Source organism: Melozone crissalis, unplaced genomic scaffold (assembly GCF_028551555.1).
Source record: "Melozone crissalis strain CALT ecotype California unplaced genomic scaffold, PUWL_Pcris_2 ptg000027l_1, whole genome shotgun sequence".
Classification (NCBI taxonomy): Eukaryota; Metazoa; Chordata; class Aves; order Passeriformes; family Passerellidae; genus Melozone; species Melozone crissalis.
Window position 1 is genome coordinate 69828766 of NW_026535805.1, and position 8734 is coordinate 69837499.

Sequence of the window (8734 nt, forward strand, 5' to 3'; positions counted from 1 at the left end):
AAATAGCATTCCCCTTCACTGAGATGTTTGTATTATACATTGATTATCAGAAGGAACAAAGCCCTTTAAAATAGATCTTCTAATCATATCCTAATGGCTCAGAGTGCCTTACTTAATAAAATTTCCAGATGACTCCAGTTTTCCCCAGAGTTAAAGCCAAAGCTGCAGCATTACATCTGTCACACCTTGCATCCACTTGACATTTCCTAATTGAATCAGGATTAGTACACTCCAGTGGTATGTTTTCTTCAAGCCACAGCGCTTTGTAGATGCACTTAAAACAAAGTACATTTGGAACATATTTTGCCCAAACTTCACCTAAATAAAAAACAAGATTGAGAGTTCCCCCTTGATCAATTCCAGTAAGAACCAAGTCATGCTACTAAAATAAATAGGGATATTCGGGGCAATTTAATAAACATAATCCAAATACACATTATGGGAAAAAAGTATGTTCAGTTTTAAAGTGCAAATACCTGTTCCTAATTAAAATGTCTGGCTCTAGGGACAGTGTTTTATTAGTTTCTTCATCTTGTGTGATGCAGAAACTACTTTTCACTGTAGGGCAGCTTATCAATATAGTTCAAAACAACTAGCTAGTGCTTCTTTCATTATCACACTTTTCAGCTTCGTTGCATCTCTATCATGTCAACACACATTGCCCCAACTTGTAACGCACAGAAACTTACAGTAAATAAGACCTTTCCTTTAACTAAAAAAGCCAATGACTGAAATATCAAGTATATGAACCTCAATCCTCCTGGAAACATTATCTTTTGTTTGCAGAAGAGTAGGAGTAAGAAGCCTCAGGTATCATTTTACCATTTCACATGAACAAGAGATTTTATGTGGCATTAAATTATGTGAGAAGAGCAATGACAAACATAGAATTAAAATTTGCCATAAGATTTTTTTTTAAACTAAAAAAACTCTGTCAGCTCTGAGTGGATTTTATCTACCTTAAGCTTCCAACACAGAAAAAAAACCCAACAAAAACAAACAAACAAACAAAACCACCAACAAGAACAAAAACCCCACAAACAAACTAAAAACAAAACCAAACAAAAAAACCCTCTTGAGTTTTGGTTAAAAGTCGCCTTAATCTTTAGATCTGCTGAATGCATCTCCACTGACTATACAGGAGCTGACACCTGTAGCTCACATACAGGCAGCTACTTTCAGTTTGTGGGTCTGGACCTGAGTCTAGTGTGGTGGGCTCAGTTTAGTTGCTTATTCCCCTGTGAGTACTGACACCAGAGATTCCCCAAGATCAGAAGATACAACCCTTGACTAACTAGAGACGTGGCAACTTCTGCGTTAAAAAAGCAAACCTATTCATCCAGACTTCAATACTTGTTTTCATTTATTTGGGGAAAGATACAGCCTACAAAGCCAAGGCCTCAGGATTTCACTCAGACATCAACTGTTTTTCTAGTTTTACTAAGAGACTTTCAGGATGTACTGTTTAAAAAAGTTGATCAATTTTTGATAGAATATGTTGATACTTTATTAGTAGCCAAGTAATCTTGTATAGCTGTCACCCTCATTCCTCATTGTTGGCCTTAATTAAAAATGGTCATTGGGCCTTTCTATATAAGTTACAATTTGTGTAAGGGAAGTACAGAATATGTGTGCAACGTTCTTCAGCAAGATGAGTAGCTATTATCTGAAAATCATATTACAACAATTCAAAACATTCCAAGACCAGGTACTAAAAACTAACACTTTTCAGAAGTTGTAGGATTCTGCCAGTGCCAGACAGCTCTTCCAAGGAAACAGGAAAACCCCTGATACTGATAACCTAAGGTGATGAAGGACCCACTCACTGGGCAACACACAGGGCTGTGTGTTGAAGATTTTGAAGCTAGCTGCAGTTGGCCTGGGACTGCCACACTATGGTAAATCATTCACTTCGTTTGCACAAGAAGGGCAAGAAACTGCCTCTGGGATAGTAACTGACATGTCAAATCCCACTACACTACTCCTTCCATCTGGGAAAGGAATGACATCACAGCTGTGCAGTAACCAGCCATAAACCCTAAAAGGCTCAAGCAGATGTAACAGGTGTGCTGTTTCTAAATACCAGTCTGGAATTGTTATTTGTGGGTGGTCACATTATTACTAACCTGGAATACAGGTTATTGACTAACTACTGAGAATGAAGCAGCAGTCCAAAGCTGAGCACACAAGAAGCTGAATTAATTGCATTAACAAAGATCTATAAGCTGCTCTGAGTCTGTAAATATTTATGCTGATTCTCAGTATGCATTTGGAGTGTGCTGTGCCAGTGGGCAGCTATGGAAGCTGTGTGGATTTATGACTTCTAGTGGAAGTAAACTATCAAATGCTCCATGAATGACTGAACTGTTAAAGTTCTACAGTTGTCACAGAAATGCATTATCATTCATGAGCCTGATCATATGGCAGAAGGACAAAAAAAAAGAGATAGGAAATGGTCTAACATATATTGCATAACAACAGTAAAAACCATCAGGCTTGCAAGTAGTCCATGATATGAGCTGGTGTTTCTTGCTCCTGGAAAGCTATGTCTGACCTCTCCTGCTGAAGAAAATTGACTCTTGCAAAAGGTACAAGCAGCCAGATGTCCAGGGACTGTTGAGAACAGGCACGGAAACCCTTCTAATTTTAATTAAGTAATATCTGATCCCTATAGCCAAAACACTAGTCAGGACATATGGGGACTACTGCACTAACCCAGACACTGCTGAAGAATTGGTTCATGTCATGAATTTATGCTGCAGTACAATAAATAATTGCATCTTGCATACACTGCCCTGACATCTAGCAAAAGCCTCAACACAAAATTTGACTACATACAATTTTTTAGTTGTTTTTGTCTAAAATCCATATTTCTATCCCATTTCCTACTGCCTTGTAAGCCTCAGTAATATGCCTGTCCAGAATTTCTGTAAGCATACATCTCAGGGATGCAAGAACAGTTTAAGAGATCATCATCTTCCAAAACCAGGAGCACTCAGCAGGAAGTGCTCTTTAGCCCTGGAGCTGAGATTAGAGTCCAGCATATCCCATGGGCCAGCTTTCCTGCTCAAATCCAGAAGAAATAACACAGTGCTCGAGACTTGCACTTTGTCCTCTCTGTTGTTTCATGGCTGCCTTTGTCAGCTCTAGACTGCACCACAGAATTAATTTCCTGATTAAAACGCACTTTCTCTGGCATTTTTTCTCCTGCAGCTTCCACTGGTGAATAACTTTCAAGCAATTTTTAGTCTACCTGGCACACAGACCAGCTAAGGAAAGCAGAGAATTTACATTAGACCAACAGATGCCCTAAAAAACTTAGTTGTGTCACATTAAAATAGTCATGCAAACGCCTTAAGAAAAGGGAATTGTTAAGTTCTTACCTCCTGACCTTAACTCAGACTCCACCCAGCACAGGCAGGATCCCCACGGCTGTTTAAACTCTGCAGCTTGGGGGAGTTTCCAGCCATGCCCAATAAGAGAAAAAAGGCTTCCAATGCTCTTAAACTGACACTATCCAGTTTAAAGACGTATGGGTCTGAAAACTGACACCCAAGCAGAGACAGTCTTTGTTTGCTGATTTGACTACACCATGACACTAACCTCACAGTTTCTAAGGTAGCCGTTTATTTGAACTGTTCTCTTGACATTTTGGGGGTGTTTTACCCAAATACAAGAGCAAGACATTTAAAAACACTGAGAAAATTATAGATGTTTCCTGGGTCATATTTAAGGTAATAGTAATCATTTAAAGAAAAACCACTAAAGTTTCTAGGCTTATTTAATTATTTGGCAGGTCTTTATTTTTGCTGCTGTATGGCATAGAGAAGTTACTCAAAGTATGGAATAACAGGGCTCAATTACTTTGAAATACAGTATCAAGCTTGCTTGATATAAAAAATGGACGAGCAGTTTATGTCACAACCCACCCTATGTCTCAAGGCAATAGCACTAATTTTTGAAATTGAATGTACATGGCTAACATTCAAAGATTAAATAAATGATAATTTTCTTACCCATGAGAAGTAATTGTTTCAGCTTTTCTATAAGTATTTCAGCTAAAAATCCCAAAACTGAAAGTGGATGTGAACAGACACAAGGATAGCACAGCAAATGGAAAATGGGATTTGGGTGCCAAGATAAGGTTCTTTCCTCTAGCACAGACCCACATGTGATGTTGGGCATTGCTTTACACCCCTGCAGCAAACATCAGTACAATTAATCTGATGATCTGTTCATAGAACCCACGCTGTTATCAAAACTGTATTTGTCTGTCTAAAGCCATGGCTCCACTAACACAGCACCTCACTATGGGGAATTTCAGGACAAAAGTCTCCAGGTAACATTTTCCTCTCAGGTGCAGTTTTGTAATGGTTTTTCTGCCTGGTAATTGCTGACAGTTTCTTCAGAGGATGCACTTCCCTTAGAGGCTTCCTGCAAATTTGTAATTTATGTCCTTTGGAGGTTGATGCTGTCAGCAAAACCCAACTGTATAGTGCTTCTTTACACTTTGCCTACTTCCAACTCTCTCATAAGTTCATAGTATACTGAGTAAAGCATGACATTAAATGCATGTGTCTGTATTTTTTCTATGTCAAACCCAGTTACTAGCAGGCTACCCTAGAGAAAATTCCTAAATATGGATCAGAAGTCCAGCAGAGGCCCAGAACAATCCCCAGCTGGCAGAATAGGTACCCTGTTTTGGAATACCTGAACATTATGTAAATGCATGCTCTACCACGCATGGCACGGTGATCCCCGTGTAATACAGATGTGGCTCCAGCAGGAATGCAGCACATACAGAAATAGCTGAGTAGGAAAGGAGCATTTGTTCATACCTATCCACTACTGAATCAAGATTAATCTAGTCCTGTTTTTGAGGTGTTTAATATCAGCATGCACCTGAGTGTGTGGAACAGACACCACAGAACAGCATGCATGTAACTGTAGTCTCTGTCCTCTCTGCAGTCGCAAAAGCTGCCAAGGACAGCAGTAGGCTTGGTGGCAAAGAGTGGGAGGGAGAGGTCCCTAATTTAAGGGTCAGAGATGACTGAGTGGTCAAGCAAAGCATTCTGATACTTTTTGGATTTGCTGACTATGGCCACATCTAGATTTGTCTGTTGTTCCCCTTCTACCCATTCTTGTTTGGCAGAAAGACTTTCTCCCTTGCTCTCTTTTTATTTTGCTTCCAGCACTGCCTTTCATAATGTAATTACAAAGCTCCTTTGGAACCTGAAGGTAATCATATCAAGGAGGTTGCTGTTATCTATAACTTGAATGGGTGTTCTGTAAACCTCTAGAGCAGATAAGAAAATAAGTTTCTTCTACACATGATTTGTTAAGTCACACCCATGAGTATTCAAGAAGCGGGCATGGGGCCCAGGTGCTGCTGAAGGGATCTGGGCTAGGGCAGAGGCAGATTTTAACTAGTGAGCATTCCATGCCCTGGCATGTCACCTTCCCACTGTGCTCTGCAGACACACTTCCTTGTGCTGTAGATGAGGTAGGTTCAAAGTCTTCTCAAAATGTACCTCCCTGCAATCCTCACGAAACACCAAGCAGCTGCCTGGGGAATGATGCCTGAGTGCAGCATCCTCTCAGAGGTGAGCACAGGGTACAACACTAAATGCCACCAAAGAATTAAACATAGAAGCATAGGAGGATTCTCCTCATGCTGCTCATTGCACTCCTAAACTTGCAAGCTCCTAAACTGCTGACACACAACACCACTGTGATAAAGATACTTTGAGTCCACATGAATAGTTTGAACAAGTCATGAATCACTCAAGCCTTGCTGCAAACCTTCAGTGACTGCTCTGGTTCTGTGCAGGAAGCTTTACTGACTGCCCAAAGCAAGGTTAACCAAGCCTGCAGTAACCCTCACACATATTTCCCTAAGCTCTTTGACTCTCAGCTGGACCACTGCCATAGGGAAGTCTGAAAACAATAACCCTAATTCTGATTTACACCCACTGTAAATTTACACCTACTGTAGTGCTGTGAGGAGAGTTTAAATGGAGACCTGGTTTTTAGTACATTGTTATTTGGATTGTTTAGTTTTATTGATCTGTCTCAACACGGTCAAAGGGCTGCTTTCAAAAGGCGTGAGATAGGCAAGATCAAGGTTTCAAAGATAACTGAAACATACCTTTAGTATATTTTACAAGTGTAATTGTAAAATATTTAACTTAAACAGCTCATGTATTGTAATTACATCATATTTTGATAGAAACTTGTATTAGTGTATGTTTCCTCTATTTGGTATCTGTTGTGTTTCTGGGGGTCAAGGGGTCTGGGGTTCTTTCTGACTCTCACTTTATGTGCATTATTACAAATAAAACTACTAATAACCTAAACTAAGGTTTAAAGAATATTTTTATTTTCTACTACTAAGAATAGGGTGGGAAAACCTTTAATCAAGCCAACAAAAGCCTGTGAAATCAGGTTCATCAGATGGTGGCTCAGGGCTGATGATGAGGGAGGAGGCAATTTCCTAAGAGCAGATGGTCCAACTGCTGAGAGAGAAAAGCAGGTACAAGTCAGATGGTACAAGCCTACAACACAAGGTTTAAAACCACACACTGGGATAACCTGCCTTTCACAGTTTAATCTTTTTGCACTGGAGAGCTGCTTAGCTCCTGAATGTTCAGCATCTTTCGAGATTTCACTGTGTTCATTATATCCTTCACATTACTTTCATCCATTTAAATTCCTGGCATCAATGGCATGCTCTAACAATGAGATCCACTGTCTTAGTGTGAAAATGTTGCTTTTATTTGCTTGTATTTTGCTGCTTTTATTTAATGGTGTTCCTCCACTTCTATCATAAGATAGGAGAGATGAAAGCCCTTCTCTCTCGTACTGAAATCACATGCATAAAAAATAATTTATCTAATAATTTTTGTAACTAATTGATGTGTAATTCACTTCTCACATGCATTTCTCAGCTCTGCTTTTTTCCTTCTGTATTCTTTGTATTTTACTCTGTTGGTTGTATTTCCTGATTCTCTCTTATTACATCTGCATTATGTAAGAGTGCAAGAAACTGCCAAACATTCTGTCTTCCTCAAAACTGAAAATGTATATGTGTGCATAACTCCTTGATTTAATTTCCTGCAGAAAAGGAAACTTGGAGAGAATGGAGGGCACTTTCTCTTCTACCATCAGGACAGCTTCTACCAGTTGCTGAACTTCTGTCCAGAGAAGTTTGACAGATATGAAAAACTGTAACCAGCTTGATTCAAGAGGAAAAATGTTTACAGGAATTAAAAACCTAATGACTTTTCTGAGTTTTGCTCCAGAACAGAGGCAATGCAGTTATTAACAATCTAAACCTTCATTTCAGGTTTATTTCTGCATCCTTAGTCAGTTCTGTAGGTTGCACATGTACAACAGTTGTTACATTTCCATAAAAACTACAAATGAAAAAAAATATCAGAAGAAATTGGCAGTATAGTACAAGATACATAAAAAGTGAAGAGAAAGATAAGTGCATTGAGTCAGATGCTTCAAACCTTCATGTGCTTTTGTTCTCTTGTTCTCAAAGGGAAGTTCTCAATGCAAGTTTGATAATGGAACAGGAATCTGGTTCATCTTGCCCAGCTAGTTAGCAGCACTATGGACTGCTATCAGTGCCCAGTTCACAAAGGAACAGCTCCCTTACACAGAGGCCTCTTTTCATCAGCCTGCATGGTGAGAGGTTAAACTGAATGCATGTACACAGAGACCTGCACGGTCCTTACCACAGCACCAATATTGAAAGATGGCTTGGGTGTGCCTAAGAACCATGCTGAAACTGCCTGTGGTCTTTATACACAAGGTAATGAAGTTGTAAGAATAAAATACAGGACCTACACTCATGTTAGAAAAGTGTTGATGGGGGTATGTTTCATTGCTGAAAGTGGAGATTCCTAATCTTCTATATTGGAATGAGCAGAAAAGACACAAACATCTTTGGGGCCCAAACCTATACAGCTCAGTTGTCAGTTTTGAAGAGGCATTCCTCTTTCTTCAAGGAGAGACAAGACACTACCCAAGTGCCTTGTGAAGACTTGCATGGTAAGGGTAAAAATGACCCCCAGATCCTGCAGACACATGTTCTCCAGCCTCAGCCCTACACTGCCTTCATTTTAGCACCTGTTACTATTAGCAAAAAAGCACCATGGCACTAGAAAAATAGTGTGCCTGTCTAATTAAGACACAAACACTCCTGTCATAGCTCTGTTTTGCTCTGTGGGCATACTCTGGGAGAATGCAGAACAAGATGCTCTGAAAAGTATCAAAGTTATGCTGCTTATTTCAAAGATCTCTCTGTGCAACCCATTCTGAAACTTCTCAGAACTAACTGTTCAATCAGATTTTCAAAGGAATCCAGAAGAGTTGTCTCCCAGATCACCCCTTGACTAATGTTCTGCAGCAAAACTGTCTGCTGAATAACAGCAAGAGTTAAATAGGATAACTACATCCTTGAGAAAGCAAGTGGAAGGATATTCTCTGCTTGAACTAATGTGTATCCAAGTAAGCTGGCAGGGCTGGAGTCCCATGTACCAAGCTCTGGCATCTGAGGCTCAAGGATAAGGTGAAGCTCCCTCTCTCTTGCCAGAAAGGCTAACATTCCATTCCATCTTCTCTTGGATGACGTTTCCAAGTGTGAGATTAAATGGTAGAGCTACAGTGTTGAAATTGGTCTGAAATGAAAAGTAATGCTTGTAGGGTAAGCAACACAAATCTGCAG